Source organism: Bos mutus, chromosome 24 (genome assembly GCF_027580195.1).
Source record: "Bos mutus isolate GX-2022 chromosome 24, NWIPB_WYAK_1.1, whole genome shotgun sequence".
Classification (NCBI taxonomy): Eukaryota; Metazoa; Chordata; class Mammalia; order Artiodactyla; family Bovidae; genus Bos; species Bos mutus.
Window position 1 is genome coordinate 48,981,264 of NC_091640.1, and position 17,634 is coordinate 48,998,897.

Consider the following 17,634-nt stretch of genomic DNA (forward strand, 5'->3'; position numbering starts at 1 on the left):
TTGCTTTCTGCCATTAGAGTGGTATCATCTGCATATCTGAGGTTGTTGATATTTCTCTCAGCAATCTTGATTCCAGCATGTGATTCATCCAGCCCAGCATTTCACATGATGTACTCTACATAGAAGTTAAATAAGCAGGGTGACAAGATACAGCCTTGAGGTACTCCTTTCCCAATTTTGAACTACTGAACCACTTTGAATCACTTTGAAACTACTGAATCACTTGTTCCATGTCCAGTTCTGTTGCTTCTTGACTGAATACAGGTTTCTCAGGAGATAGGTACGGTAGTCTGGTATTGTCATCTCTTGAAGGATTTTCCACAGTTTGTTGTTATCCACACAGTCAAAAGCTTTAGTGTAGTCAATGAAGCAGAAGTAGTTGTTTTTCTGAACTCCCTTGCTTTCTCCATGATCCAACTGATCTTGGCAATTTAATCTCTTGTTCCTCTGCCTTTTCTAAGCCCAGCTTGTAAGTCTGGAAATTCCTGATTCATGTACTGCTGGAAGCCTAGTTTGAAGGATTATGAGCATAACCTTACTCTCATGTGAAATGAATGCAATTGTACAGTATTTGGAACATTCTTTGGCACTGTCCTTCTTTGGGATTGGAATGAAAACTAATCTTTTCCAGTCCTGTGGCGACTGCTGAGTTTTCCAAATCTGCTGACGTATTGAGTACAGCACTTCTAACAGCAGCATCTTTTAGAATTTGAAATAGCTCAACTGGAATTCCATCACCTCCACTAGCTTTGTTTGTAGTAATGCTTCCTAAGGCCCACTTGACTTCACATTCCAGGATGTCTAGCTCTACGTGAGTGACCACACCATCATGGTTATCCAGGTCATAAAGATATTTCTGGTATAGTTCTTCTGTGTATCCTTGCCACCTCTTCTTAATATCTCCTGCTTCTGTTAGGTCCTCACCATTCTGTCCTTTATTGTGCTCATCCTTGCATGAAATATTTTGACAGCTCCAATTTTCTTGAAGAGATCTCTAGTCTTTCCCTTCTATTGTTTTCCTGAACTGCTTTGCATTATTCATTTAAGAAGGCCTTTGAATCTCTCCTTGCTATTCTCTGGAACTCTGCATTGAGATGGGTATATCTCTCCCATTCTCACCTTTTGCTTTTCTTCTTTCCTGAGCTTTTTGTAAAGCCTCCTCGGACAACCATTGCCTTACTGGATTTCTTTTTCTTTGGGATGGCTTTGATCATTGCCTCCTGTACAATGTTAAAAACCATTATGTATAAAATAAGCTACAAGGATATATTGTATAACCGAGGGAATATAGCCAATATTTAATAATCACTATAAATGGAATATAACTTTCAAAAAGTTTGAATCACTATATTATATACCTGTAACACAGAACACTGTACAACAAGTGCACTAAAACTAAAAAGAGGGCAGGAAGCAGTGGAAAAAAGGCCAGTACGTTACACAGCAACTTCACGACACCACTGTAAATGTACTCGCTTACGAATTTTAAAACATGTTTTAAAATAGACATTTGATGGTATCTATAGGATTAATCATACAATCTTTTAGGGACAAACTTTATTTCCAAGGATGTTTTTGAGAACCTCAACTTTGCTTTTGGAGACTTGATCATAGTTTTTAGAATCTCTCCTTTTTATAGAAAACCAAGAAGTTAAAGACACTGATTTTCACATATGTACTACAAAAGCAAAGGCGATAAGTCACTTGAAAATATTTTTAAGTTTTATAAACAGTGTCATATATACCAAATACCTAAAAATATTAGACTAAGCAGATGGCAACTTACATGGCACTCATTAAGTATAACATCACCCCCTTGTTTTAAAGATGATGTTACAATCTATATTTATAGGTGTGGATAAACAAATCGATGTATTACCAGAGTTCCTTTTTACATGGCATATGTATTTTTAAAAGTCTTTTGACTTTAGACAAGGCAACTATTTAAAAAGAATGTCACCGTGGCTCTCCATCACAGTTTGCTCTCCAAGTGCCCAGTAAGGCCACGCAGCAATGTGGAGCTGGCTTGGTTCCCAGCAATGCAGTTATGCTATATGGCCTGAAACTGTATTTCAATGTGTTAATAGTGTTGCTGTCTATCCTACTTGTAGTCTAATAACAAGGTCTAAGAAATCCACAAATGCAGACATTCATCTCAAGTTCCTTTATTCAAGGAAATAAAATTTACTTGAAAACAATTTCTTGATTAGATTTGTTTACAATTTATATTTTAAAAGAAACATTTTTATATGTCATTATGTTCCTCTTTATGTCAAGGGAAATGATAGATTGACACAGCACACATTTAAGCGATGCCACCCACAGATGCCAAATTGGTTCCAGTGGGGGTGGAGTTAACTCAAGGAAAGAAAGACCTAAAGCACTTCTCTTTACAGAAATAGCTATTAAAGACAGAGAACTTAGCCTGAATTTTTTAAAATTTATCTTTACACATCACCTTGGGAAATTAAGAGACTTGTTTCTAAAAATCTAGTCTTCAAGAGACATTCATGATGACTATACGCTACATTCAAGTGTTGCTCAGTTCACAAACATCTGTCTACACTAAGTAGTCTGGGTATAAACACTAAGAATGTAATGGAAAGACTGAGTTCACAATGAACTAGGTACAAAATAGCATATTCAGCACATTTTATGGCCATCAAAAAAGCTTGATCACTTCTATGGTCATTTTATTTTACAAACTCTCTCTTGACAAAACGGAGAAGGCAATGGCACCCCCTCCAGTACTCTTGCCTGGAAAATCCCATGGATGGAGGAGCCTGGTAGGCTCCAGTCCATGGGGTCGCTAAAAGTCGGACACGACTGAGTGACTTCACTTTCATGCATTGGAGAAGGAAATGGCAACCCACTCCACTATTCTTGCCTGGAGAATCCCAGGGACAGGGGAGTCTGGTGGGCTGCCGTCTATGGGGTCGCACAGAGTCTGACACGACTAAAGTGACTTAGCAGCAGCAGCTCTTGACAAAAAGGCACAGAAAGATTTACAGCTATTGTAAAATTATTCTGAAAAATCTGAGTTCCAAGTCTTAATTCTCTCAATCTACATGGCACAAGTCTCAGTTCAGAGAAGTAAGATAATCTGGAGCCATGAGAAAAGGCCAATTCTGTTAGGACTAATTAAATATTTATGTCACATCTTTTCTATGGCAGATAGAGCTAGAAGAATACACACAAGATAAAAATGATACACAAAATCTATTGAGGTCATTAAAAATAAGAACAAGCCTTCATATATAGAAATTATGCTAATAACTCATCATCAGAAGACCATTTTGGAGTCATTTTTTTAGTGTGCTCATGGATATACACTGAAAGAACCACACTCCTTCACTTTTCACCCACACGGAGGTGGTGACATACTCTATACCCACATCTGTGAGTTGGCAGGCAAGGATCATGGGAGTTTTCTGCTACAAGAATGTGGTCATTGTGAAATTGAGAAAGCTCCCTGGTGGAGGTGGGTGGAGATGAAAAGCCCGATCTTGGTCTCACCAGCCTAATGCTCTCACCAACCGAACTCGAGTATTAGCCTTACTGTCACAGTAACTGACAGACACACCAGGACACCGTTCCTTGGGTGAGAAGACAGGCATATGTTCTTTTGCCTCTGGGTCTTTGCACCTGCTGCCAAAACTATCTGGAGATGTTCATCCCATTTTCTTGTCATTTTGGCAAATTCCTCTTCCTTCGTTCAGTAAGGGTTTCTTCGAGTTGCCAGTCCAGGCTCAATGCAGGATACTGGATGCTTGGGGCTAGTGCTCTGGGACGACCCAGAGAGATGGTATGGGGAGGGAGGAGGGTTCAGGATGGGGAACACATGTATACCTGTGGCAGATTCATTTTGATATTTGGCAAAACTAACACAATTTTGTAAAGTTTAAAAATAAAATAACATTAAAAAAAAAAAAGTAAGTGTTTCTTTCCTATGAGACCCTCTCTGATGGCTTCAAGCACATTTTGGTGCTTTCCATTCTAGTTTCCCATTTTGCCTTGTGCTTACTGCCAATATACCACTTAACAAAATGTACTTGTACCGTCTTCCTATCTGTCTGCTCACTCAACCATAACCTCTTTGAGGGCAGATGCTGAATTTTCATGTTTGCTTTCCTAGCACCCAGAACAATGCCTAGCATTAAGAAAGCACAGTATTTACTGATTCACTAGAGGAAAATTGACAGAAATTAATGTCCCATATTCAATAATCCCAAGTTATCCTGTTTATGAGAGTATCTGTGCATTTTATACTACAATGACAATCACACTGTAGGCTGGGCCGGGATTCAGAGTCATAACCATAAACATAAAATTACTTCCTTCCTTAGGAGTAAGCAAAGGTCTACAAATCACTAGCAACAGGAACTGACACAATAATTTCTCTCAAAGGGCCTAACTGCTAGATTTTTTAAAATTTAAAAAGAATTCCATGTCATTTATTTGGGTGTGGAGTTGCAGCAGACACAGTTAGTTAAGATGAGGTTATACTGGAGGTTTCCCTGGAGAAGGAAATGGCAACCCACTCCAGTTCTCTTGCCTGGAGAATCCCATGGATGGAGGAGCCTGGTGGGTTACAGTCCACAGGGTCGCAAAGAGTCGGACACGACTGAGCGAATCCTTAGTACTTAGTAGTATACTGGAGTAGGGTGGGCACTTAATCTAACCTGACTGATCTCCGCATAAGAGGAGAAGAGAGACAGAAACAGACAGGGAGAAGATGCCCTTTTGATAACAGAAGCAGAAACTCAAGTGATGTAACTATTAGCCAAATAATGCCAAGGAACGCCAGCAGAACCAGAAGCTAGAAAAGGAACGGGAGTATTCTACCCTACAGGTTTCTGAGGAAACGGCCTTGCTGACAACTTGCTTTTGGTGTTTTAGCGTCCAAAACTGTGAGATAATACATTTCTGCTGTTTCAAGCTCCCAGTTTCTGGTACTGTGTTACGGCAGCCTTAGGAAACTATTTAATGGTACAGGGGGCAAGATGCGACCATTCAATTGGAAATGAAGAGAATATCCATCATCCCATCAACACGACCCCTCCCCTGTGGGCTCCGCCCAGCTGAGGCGAGTAGATGAAACGATGGGGAGGAACCTGACTGACAGTGGATGTGAGAACAGCAGCAGCAGGCAGACCTTTCTGCTTCTTCCAGTTCCATCATTACTTAAAATGGAGGACTCCAAACAGGAAAAAAATCTTAAAGACCACTTAGCTGTCCTCAAGCACTTTTCTGCTACTCATTAAGAACAGTATTACGACAAAACAGAATCAGAAGCAAAAATGCAAAACTTATGCAAATTCTACCTTCACACTCAGACCACGGTGAATTTTAGGTATTCTTAATGTCTTTACTTAGAGTACTTTAGTAGTTTCCAAGAACACATGGTGTAACTTAGGACGATATAAAGAAAATATAGCTCTAATCTTTTCTATTTCCAATTGCTGTGAAAGTGCTGCACTCAATATGCCAGCAAATTTGGAAAACTCAGCAGTGGCCCCAGGACTGGAAAAGGTCAGTTTTCATTCCAGTCCCAAAGAAAGGCAATGCCAAAGAATGCTCAAGCTACCGCACAATTGCACTCATCTCACACGCTAGTAAAGTAATGCTCAAAATTCTCCAAGCCGGGCTTCAGCAATACGTGAACCGTGAACTTCCAGATGTTCAAGCTGGTTTTAGAAAAGGCAGAGGAACCAGAGATCAAATTGCCAACATCTGTTAGATCATCAAAAAAGCAAGAGAGTTCCAGAAAAACATCTATTTCTGCTTTACTGATATGCCAAAGCCTTTGACTGTGTGGATCACAATAAACTGTGGAAAATTCTGAAAGAGATGGGAATACCAGACCACCTGACCTGCCTCTTGAGAAACCTGTATGCAGGTCAGGAAGCAACAGTTAGAACTGGACATGGAACAACAGACTGGTTCCAAATAGGAAAAGGAGTACATCAAGGCTGTATATTGCCACCCTGCTTATTTAACTTCTATGCAGAGTACATCATGAGAAACACTGGGCTGGAGGAAGCACAAGCTGGAATCAAGATTGCCGGGAGAAATATCAATAACCTCAGATATGCAGATGACACCACCCTTATGGCAGAAAGTGAAGAGGAACTAAAGAGCCTCTTGATGAAAGTGAAAGAGGAGAGTGAAAAAGTTGGCTTACAGCTTAACATTCAGAAAACGAAGATCATGGCATCTGGTCCCACCACTTCATGGCAAATAGATGGGGAAACAGTGGAAACAGTGTCAGACTTTATTTTTGAGGGCTCCAAAATCACTGCAGATGGTGATTGCAGCCATGAAATTAAAAGACGCTTACTCCTTGGAAGGAAAGTTATGACCAACCTAGATAGCACAGTCAAAAGCAGAGACATTACTTTGCCAACAAAGGTCCATCTAGTCAAGGCTATGGTTTCTCCTGTGGTCATGTATGGATGTGGGAGTTGGACTGTGAAGAAAGCTGAGTGCCAAAGAATTGATGCTTTTGAACTGTGGTGTTGGAGAAGACTCTTGAGAGTCCCTTGGACTGCAAGGAGATCCAACCAGTCCATTCTAAAGGAGATCAGCCCTGGGATTTCTTTGGAAGGACTGATGCTAAAGCTGAAACTCCAATACTTTGGCCACCTGATGCGAAGAGTTGACTCATTGGAAAAGACCCTGATGCTGGGAGGGATTGGGGGCAGGAGGAGAAGGGGATGACAGAGAATGAGATGGCTGGATGGTATCACCGACTCGATGGACATGAGTTTGAGTGAACTCCTGGAGTTGGTAATGGACAGGGAGGTCTGGTGTGCTGCGATTCATAGGGTCACAAAGAGTCGGACATGACTGAGTGACTGAACTGAACTGAATCTTTTCTAAAATGCAAGACTTGTACATGAAGCATATTCAAAGTCTGCTACACAAATCGTCATTGTCCAGAAAAGAAATGAAGTAAGAAAGTGAAGTCGCTCAGTCGTGTCCAGCTCTTTGCGATCCCATGGACTGCAGCCTACGAGGCTCCTCCATCCATGGAATATTCCAGGCAAGAGTACTGGAGTGGGTTGCCATTTCCTTCTCCAGGTGATCTTCCCCACCCAGGGATCGAACCCAGGTCTCCCACATTGCAAGCAGATGCTTTTACCATCTGAGCCACCAGGGAAGCAGTGTATTGTCCAGAAAGGGAAGCAATTTTTCCTTCACACTTCAACAGAGCACAGGTGCTGACTCATTTTAAACCCAAGTGAGTGTGGTTGTTTTCAGCCTAATTCTTTACTTTAAAAATGCTTTGATGTTTATAAATCTATCATTCCAACACTGTCAATTTATCAATATAAAGGTAAAAATGTGGCTTTAATAATTAGCAGTTGTGGCTTCTGTGATTCAGATGATTATCAACTCAAGACAGACCACCATCAGAGTGAAACCTGGAGGAGAAAGGAACAGGTTAGGGACAAGGATGTTTATGGGCTCTTTCAGTGACAAGCTGGACGAAGCTCTGAGGTACAGCTGCAGGGGGGCATATTTCAATGAACCTGTACATACAACAACCAGGTCAGTCTCTTGAAAAACGGGGGCAGGGAGTTCAAATGTTTGCCAGTTTTATCATTGCTCTTTTGACTTATTAAATTTCTCTTTCATTCATTATTCATTCTTACATGTGGTAAATACAAAGGACGTTGATGGTGAAAGGCTCATCTCCATAAATTCTTTAAAAATCCTCCAGGAGCTACAATCGCCAAATTCACTGGAAAAAGGGTACCTTTTTGACAATTATTTCTGGAATAATTACATATCCATGAGCAAAAGATAAACACTGACTCCTTCTTTGTACCAGATGCAAAAAAAATGAAAAGTAAAACTTGAAACTATAAAACTTCTATACAAGAAAGCACTGAAGAATATTTTTGTAGCCTTGGGTTAGGAAAAGGATATCAAAGGGATATCAAAATATGACTCATAAAAGAGAAAATGACAAATTAGACTTCATCAAAATAAAAAATTCTGCTTTTTGAAAGATGCTATGGAACAAAGAGACACTCACTCACTGGTCGATGTATCTTTGCAAACACATACCTGTGTATTTTATATCCAAAATATATAAAGAACTCTCAAAAGTAAAAAAACAAAAACAAAAAAAAACACCAAATGACCCAATATTAGAAAAAAAGGTATGAACAGATATTTCAGCAAAGAAGTTACATGAATATAATGAGTTATATGAATACATGAACATAAACAAGCTAAATCAATTATATGAACATAAAGCTGCTCAACATTATTATCCTCAGGGAAATGCAAATTAAAAGCACAACAAGATACTACTATATATTTACTAGAAAGGCTTTTATAAAAACTTACTATTAGTTATTGGTGAAAATGTACACTCATGCATTGCTAGTAGGAACACAAAATGGTACAGTCAGTTGGAAAAGAGTTTGGCGGTTTCTTTAACATATATTGGTCACGTAACCCAAAGACACCATTCTTAGGCATATACCCAAGAGAAATGAGAACTTACAGTCCCACAAACTACACAAATATTCGTAGCAGTTTCATGCATAAATGCTTCCAAATGAAAACAATCCAAATGTCCTTCAATAGACAAATGGATAAACTGTAGTATCCATACAATGAAATACTACTCAGTAATAAGGAATGATACAACAACATGGATGAGTCGCCAGACTCAGAAGACTACATATCATATGATTTCACATATACAGGAACAGAAAAAGGCCTGGGTGGCCAGAAGGGTATGCCTATAGAGTTGTACAGGGGAATAAAAATTATCTTTATCTTGATCATGGTGGTAGATTCATGGCTATAGGTGTTTGTCAACTCAAAAAGCTATATACAAAAAGGTGAAATTTCCTGTACATAATAAAGCAATTTTTAAAACTGTCCTAAAAATTAAAAATAACCATCACCCATGATGAAATATTAGTCTTTGCTAGTCGGACACACTAAATGTATTCAAGGGAAGAATAAAATTAGGTTATAGATCCCAAGCTCAGTTCTATATAAGCACAGATGCTTTGTCTTAGTTAAAAAAAAAAAAAAAAAGACAAACCTGTAATATCAAGCCCTTTTTAATCTCTGCACACGTCTAAAGTTTCTTATTCCATGCCATTATCAAAAAGTTGTCAGTATTTCCAAATAAGTACTATTATCTAATGAGAACAAAACCCAAGTGTTTCCTACCATGACAGAGACTGAACATCTCGCCAGAAATGAACTATACTGAAGTTAGATATGCTACTGAGAAAAACTTAACCACACCCTAAGTACTAGAGCAATGGTTCATTCCATACCAATCTGTATACTGGCCGAAAACAAACAAAAGGTTTATTAGAGAAGCATTATTTCTGGAGGTCTTAATGGAAGTCAGAGGAAATAGTCAATGAAACAATAAATATTTAATTCAAAACACTCAGTATACTTGGTTTGGCAGTATGGGACATATGCCTTATAATTAATAAAACAGACTCTCCACAAGAACCTACATTCTATCTTTTAATAGATAAAATTCTATGGAGAGCAGAGAACAAGAGAGAGTAAATGATTAAGAGCCAAGTAGAAAAACTCAACCTATATGTAGACATAAAAAAAAGACAAAAGGAAATGTTTCTAAATTACACGTATATAAGAAAATGCAGAGTTTAAAATAGCCAAATAAACCCATTATTTAATTAAAAAACATTGACTTCACAAATGTTACTTTAAAAATGCTATTATTCTAAAGTATAATATTCATTTAGCTCTTTTAAGACGGCTATTGTACCTTAGAATAATATACTGCCTTCTGAGAAGTGTGGGGAAACTTAATCAACATCATTACTATATCACTTAAGGAAGTCTTTTCTAATTTTCACCTTAGTCATTTATTCATGGAGGTATGTATGTATGTGTTAGGGGGAGCACACTGACTGAAACTGCCCACCCTGGCCAGGCACCATAGTAATCATTTGTATGAGTTATTTCATAACAGGAGGTCCTAGTAAGGGACACAGAACTAACAAGCCACTGTCAACCGGAAGGGTCTGGGAAAGGTCAAAAGGAAACGCCACGTATCCTACCACCTGCCAGAATCCTTCTCGCTGGCGTCCATTTTGGCTGAGCAATGCGTGCACCACCAGAAGGACCCTGAGTCAGAATAACTGGCCAAAGACAACCCGGACACTAACCCTACCGTCATAAAACCTGAGCCTGCGAACCCCATGGCAGAGCAGTCCTCCTGGATTCCCTTACCCTCCTGCTCTCCGCCTGGGCGCCCCTTCCAATAACGTCTCTTGCTTTGTCAGCACATGCGTCTCTTTGGACAATTCATTTCCGAGTGTTAGAGAAGAGCCACTCTGTGGGCCTTGAAAGGGGTCCCCTGCTTTCTGCAACATACATATTTAAAGCAATGGAAACCCTTTCTCCAAACAAAATCTAATGTGAAAGTGCAGTCAGGAACAGAGATACTAGTAGAGCAGTGCTGTTCTCGGAGAAGGAAGGTGGCTTGAGAGCCCTGTTGGCTAATGTGGCCACCACCAAGGAAAAATGGTATCTACAGGAGAACAAAACACAAAATCAGATCCACAGCATCTTGGATTTCAGAGGGACCTTACTGTGTTGACTTTTCATCCATCTCTCCTATGCTGCATTCAAAGGTGTGCAGCCACTGTTGAACAGCTTAAATTACCTTAGTCCTTTCCCAGGTTAAGCTGAAATGAAGGCCATTGTTACACTGTTCTTTGTGAAAAAGACTGAAATATACGAAAGCTACCACACCCTTTTTAGCTATTAGTGTCAGCATGCCCACTTTGCAAAACAGAACAGGGTGGAGTAAATCTATTTGTGTCCAGTTCCTTTGAATTAATGGCAGTCTTGATCCAAAGATTATGACGTTAAACAGCCATTAATATGCCTCATACTGTACCAGCATATCTAAAGCTAAAAAATTACCAGAAGAACCTTAGTCAAAGTCTAAATGCAAATATAGTACTCACTAGTCTTGAAGAGGGCTACATTAACATGACTCCTAAAACAGCATCTGTATCTGATTTTTAATTTTATTGTTGGTTCTTAGGAAAATCTCTTTTTCTTTTTTGGCAGCTCTGTGTGGCATATGGGATCTTAGTTCCCTAACCAAGGATCAAACTCATGCCCCCTGCACTGGGAGCATTAAGCCTTAACTACTGGACTGACAGGGAAGTCCCATTATCTGATTTTACTTCTGCTAACAGGAAAAGGAATAGAGGCTGCAGATCAGAAAAGCTCTTAAGTAAACATTCATTGATATAAAGTGAGGGAAAAAAAACAGTATTTCTTCTATAATAACATAGGCTGCATTAGTGTTAGTTGCTCAGACGTGTCCGACTCTTTGCGATCTCATCGTGCCCAGGGACGCTCTGAACCCAGGTCTCCCACCTTGCAAGCAGATTCTTTACCTGAGCCACCAGACGATAAAGAACGGAAGTTCTAAATACTTGCCAAAATTCGTTTTCCTTGTCAGCACATTGATGTTTTTTTTAGTTACATATATGATTCTACTGTTTCCCTGCCTTCACCTGTTGAAATATTATTCATACTTTCACAGTTGACTGCCATGGACTTCATGGACTCATCCATTTTATCCTAGGTAAGAGTTACTCCCCACTTCCATGTTCTTATAGCACTTTGAACAACTTACTATTTTCTGTCTTATTTTACAGTTGGTCTTACAGAAATTTTACTGGATTGAAACTGAATTTCTTATTCCTAAATCATACTTGCACATTTTTTCCCAGTAGAATGTTGCAGGTATTAAGAACCCACATAATGCAAAAAATTGGTTATATACCATGGGTATTTCTAGGTGGGATGCAATATCCAAGAGTGTATTTTCACAGAAAGTTGGATTAAAAAAAATCCACTGTAACTTTATAAAACAATCTTACTCCAAGTGCCACATGAGCAATAACATTTTTTGTTCACTGCAGAAATATTCACTAAAATCCACGCTGTAAAAGCACTGCGCCAGTTACACAAGAATAGATGAATAAATCAAGACTAGATGCTCTTCTAGGTACAGAAACTTGGTGCTCTGGTGTCAAGGGACACTGCTCATTTAAGGATTCACTTCAGTCTGCCCCTGAGGGCCTCCAGCTCACCCAGGAAGCCACTGCTGCCCTCTTTACAGTGTGGTAGTTGTGCTATTACAACACCCTCTAGTTTCTTGTTTTCCAGAAACTGGAAAAATGTTAACTTGTTGGTTGTTTCCCAGTGGCCCATTTCCCCCTTCTATAGGAACAGATTCTTCTAGCAGAGCATATGGCTGCAGTGAATAAAAACTACATTTCTCAGCTTCCACTACTGCTCCATGTGGTCAGGTCACTCAGTTCTGGCTTATAAGGTATGAAGGCATCTTCTGGAAACCTTCCTTAAAAGTCACCTGGTGCCTTGCCTCATTTTTATTCTTTGTCTCTTCCTCTATCCTGTGGCTTAAACTCAGATGCTGACTGGGCCCATAAAGAGGCAGATCAGAACCTAGGCCTGGTGGAGGTACAATGAAAGAAATTTACTCACGCCCTAATCCTTGGGATCTGGGTATATGAGACTCTGAATCTCAGGGTCACTGGGTTCGAGTCCATGTTGAGTGCATCCTTTTGGGCTTCCCCGGTGGCTCAGCGGGTAAAGAAACCACCTGCAATGCAGCAGCTGAAGAGACACGGGTTCGATCCCTGGGATGGGACGATTCCTTGGAGGAGGAAATGGCAAACCTCTCCAGTATTCTTGCCTGAAAAATCCCATGGACAGAGCCTGGCAGGCTATAGTCCAAAGTGGCTCAAACAGTTGGATATGACTGAGCACACACACATAACTCCCTATTTTAAGATTACAGACCCTAAAATAGGGAGATAATCCGAGACCATCCAGATATACACAATCTAATCATAAGAGCCCTTAAATGCAATGAACATTCTCTGGCTAGAGTCAGGGGGATGTGGCAGAAAAACAAACAAAAAAAAAAGAGATTCCTGCCATTAGGCTCTGAGATGTACAAGAACCAGAGAGTGGCTTCTAGGAGCTATGAAGTAGCTCCCGGTTGAGCATCAGCAAGGAACTGGGAACCTTGGTTCTATCATCACAGGGAACCAGTTCTGCCAACAACCTGGAACCAAAAGCAGATTTTCCTTGGAGTCTCCTGAGAAGAGCCCAGCAGACCAGCAGCTTGATTTAGGCCTTGTGAAACCTGGAGCAGAGACAACCAGTGAGTCAAGTCAGACTGCCGACCTACAAAACTGTGAGATAATGCATTTGTGTTGTTTTGGGGAGTTAAGACTGTGGTGATTTGTTATGGCAGTTAAAGGATGCTCACACAGACTTCCTGGAGCAGAGCCTCCTCATCAGCCCGTGAAGGTCTCCTTAAACTTTACCTGGAGGAAAAAAAAAAAAAACTCTCTTTCTTTTTTAATCTATTAGGGACTTTCCTCGGAGAAGGCTATGGCACCCCACTCCAGTACTCTTGCCTGGAAAATCCCATGGATGGAGGAGCCTGGTAGGCTGCAGTCCATGAGGTCGCTAAGAGTTGGACACGACTGAGCGACTAAGCAACTTCACTTTTCACTTTCATGCACTGGAGAAGGAAATGGCAACCCACTCCAGTGTTCTTGCCTGGAGAATCCCAGGGATGGGGTAGCCTGGTGGGCTGCCATCTATGGGGTTGCACAGAGTCAGACACAACTAAAGCGACTTAGTGGCAGCAGCAGGGGCTTTCCTGGTGGTCTATGGGTAAGAATCCACCTGGCAACACCCAGGTTTGATCCCTGGTCGTGGAAGCAACTAAGATTTCACATGTTGCAGAGCAAACTAAGCCCGTGTGCTACCTACTCAGCCCATGCTCTAGAGCCCGGGAGCCACAACTACTGAGCCCACGTGCCGCAACTACTGAAACCTGCACGCCTGGAGCCCGTGCTCCACAACAAGAGAGGCCGCTGCAACGAGAAGCCCAGGCACCACAGCGAAGAGCAGCCCCACTCACTGCAACTAGAGCAAGTCCACACACAGCAACGAAGACCCAGCACAGCCAAAAATAAATAAATAAATCTTAGAAAAAACTACTAGGATTGTCAGTTTTCAGTTACTCATAGTTGAACCTAAATTTGACTGGTGTACTTGACAAAATCCTTTCAACATAGCACAGCACCATAATCAACTGCTATAAAGACTAAGAGGCTAAAGGAAACCACTATTTCAAGCTGTGAACACTTCATATAGGAAATGATAATAGACAGTCTTCAGTAAGGTTTATTTTCACTTTTTTTTTTTTTTTTTTACCAGCAGGAGATATATTGTTACTTCAAACTTCATAACACTTGGTACATGATCCAGTTTTAAGAAAATCTAAACAAAATGGCATAAGATCACCTTGGTATCAGTGTCTGGACCAGTCAGGATTAGTAGCTATTTTGGACCATAAAGAAGGCTGAATGTCGAAGAACTGACGCTTTCCAACTGTGGTGCTGGAGAAGACTCTTTTTTTTTTTTTTTAAATTTTATTTTATTTTTAAACTTTACATAATTGTATTAGTTTTGCCAAATATCAAAATGAATCCACCACAGGTATACATGTGTTCCCCATCCTGAACCCTCCTCCCTCCCCATACCATCCCTCTGGGTCATCCCAGTGCTCTAGCCCCATGCATCCAGCATCGTGCATCGAACCTGGACTGGCATCTCGTTTCATACATGATATTTTACATGTTTCAATGCCATTCTCCCAAATCTTCCCACCCTCTCCCTCTCCCACAGAGTCCATAAGACTGGAGAAGACTCTTGAGAGTCCCCTGGACAGCAAGGAGATCAAACCAGTCAATCCTAGAAGAAATCAACACTGAATATTCATTGGAAGGACTGATGCTGAAACTCTAATACTTTAGCCACCTGATGCAAAGAGCCAACTCACTGGGAAAAGATTCTGATGCTGGGAAAGATTGAGGGCAGGAGGAGAAGGGGTAACAGAGGATGAGATGGTTGGATGGCATCACCAACTCAATGGACATGAGTTTGAGCAAACTCCAGGAGATGGTAAAGGACAGGGAAGCCTGGCGTGCTGCAGTCCATAGGCTCACAGAGAGTCAGACATGACTTAGCAACTGAACAACAACATGAAATACAATACACATGAGCAAAATAGATGCAAATGGTCTGGTAGAAAAGCAAAGCACAATGTTTAACTAAGGACTATACATCACCATGAAAGAAAAAAAATACCTATGGCTTGAAAATAAAAGCTTAAATCTTTTAATTATCACAAAATACTCTATTTCATAATTGCAGTAAAAAACAGACTACTATAAACCTTCATACTATTCTTTTTTCTTCACAAAGAAGCAAAGACTTCTGCAAACAAAATCTATGTAAGCTAATTCAATCTAAACATGAACTGTCTGAATCTGGATATGAGGAAAACAGAATCTGTATAAAAGACTTGAAAATTTAATATATATATATTTTTGGTGATAGAATGCTTTATTCACACTTCAGGTGTCACTCTTAGATAATCTAAAAATTAAAACCTTCTTTTTAAACCTATCAGAAAGAACTTATAGCTTTTCCTTTCTGTGAGGGTGGTCTGTGAAATATCCATTATGCACTGCAGGTGGATTCTTTACCAGCTGAGCCACAAGGGAAGCCCCAAAATACTGGAGTGGGTAGCCTATCCCTTCTCCAGGGATCTTCCTGACCCAGGAATCGAACTGGGGTCTCCTGCACTGCAGGCGGATTCTTTACCAACTGAGCTTTACTAACTCCCAATACGTTAATGGAAATATTTATATAAAGAGCCATTCTCAGTCATGTTATTTGTATTTCAAAAGTGCTTCAATGTGATCAAGCATAGCCCACTTGAAGAGAATCAACATGCAGAAATTTCTTCATAAACAGTTCAACTCAGAGAGGAAAATAGGCAGGGATGAATTATGGAAGCTAATTATCAATAAATAGGAAATGAACATAAAGCTTTTTAAAAATAAGAATCTAGGGAGATGGAAAAGTGTGAACTGGCTACTCCAAAAGGCCCCTGTGTAGCCTCTGAGGTGGCAGGAGAACACAGCATGTAACCCAGCAGTCAGATTAGTCCAAAAGTCCCCTCTTGGCTCACATCATCTAGCAAGGTGAACGTGCTCTCCCCAGAAAGACGCTCGAAACACTTTCCCTGATACATAATGACACAAAGACACACCTGAGATTCGGAAATATAATGAGATTTATCTCCTTGAAGCGAACTCCCCTGCAGCTGCTCATTCTGGGTATCTTCATGCAAATTATCCAAAAGGGCCTTCTGCTTGAGACCCCAGGGATCACTTTGGGGGAGAACACCTAGAAGACAAGCTACGAACAAATATCTGTGAACAGTTTTGAGGGTCGTTGATAATGAACAGTAACAGTCACTGAGAATCAAGTCTGCCATTTTATCCCCATATTTGGAGAAGAGGTTGGCTAACATATAAATGTGCTAAAACACTGTTCTAAAAGGTTTTCATACTGCTACTGATTTAATCTTCCCAATAATGCTACAAAATAGGAATTATTATGACCCACATTTTATAGATGAGGAAATGTACACATGGCAAAGCTAGGTAACTAGTCCAAGATCATACAGCGAACAAGGGGAGGGGCGGTTCTCACTCCAGTGTGCACTGTTCACTGTCTTACACTGTCCCCCATGCATGCACATGCTTCCCAGAGCCATATGTGCACGCATATGTGCAAACACCTTAAATGCCCAAATACATGGCATTATTAATTTTACTGGATAGACTCAGGGAATCTTTGAAGCCATCATATTAGAGAACTGAACCTCCTCAACACAGAGGACACACAAACACACGATGTGGCTACTAAGTGATACACTGGACAAAGGGATGATTCACTTCTCGGGTGGGACAGCCCGAGAATGGCATGCAATTTAAAACTTATCAATTATTTACTTCTGGAACTTTCCATTTACTATTTCAACCCACAGTTGACCACAGGTAACAGAAACCAAGAAAAGCGAAATCTCCGGTAAGGGGGAACTACTGTGCATGTACGGGCCCATGCTTTACTTTTTCACGTAATATATCTTGGAAAGTCCTCTCTCAGTACCCTTACTATTATTCTTTAAAGTCTTTGTAGCTACATACTGTCCGATGTATCAGTGTACCATACTTACTGAAATGTCTCTACTGATGGATACCTCAGTTGTTTCTAACCTTTTTATTAAAAAATACTGCCAAAATAAAGTATACATCGTAATGCAGATGTGACTACTAAGTCACAGGGTAATACATTTAGGATCTGTTCACATATGGCCATTGTTCTTCACAGGAGTTGTACCACTTTTACACTCTCACCAGAAAAGTTCAAGAATGTTTCCACATAACCATGCAAACAAGTTTTTCTACTCTGACAGGTAGAAGTGGCATCTCAGTGAAGTTTTAAACTGCATTTTTCTTATTAGAGTGACATTAGGCATTTAAAAATATATTTAAGGACTATTCAATACCCCTTACATAACTTTAAAACATTTTTAAACTGTGTGCATACATCGTCTTTAGGCAAATTGGTGTCTACCTTCAGAGCATCTACTGGCAGTTCTGGACCTGGCTTGGGTTCAATTACGTG

The 17,634-nt window shown here is 40.2% G+C and overlaps 1 protein-coding gene across 3 annotated transcripts in view; it reads right to left on the reverse strand.

The window, feature by feature from the left end:
- The window catches only part of DYM (dymeclin), a 395,381-nt gene that overhangs the window by 193,580 nt on the left and 184,167 nt on the right, over window positions 1–17,634 (reverse strand). The gene's annotated exons all lie outside the window — the stretch shown is intronic.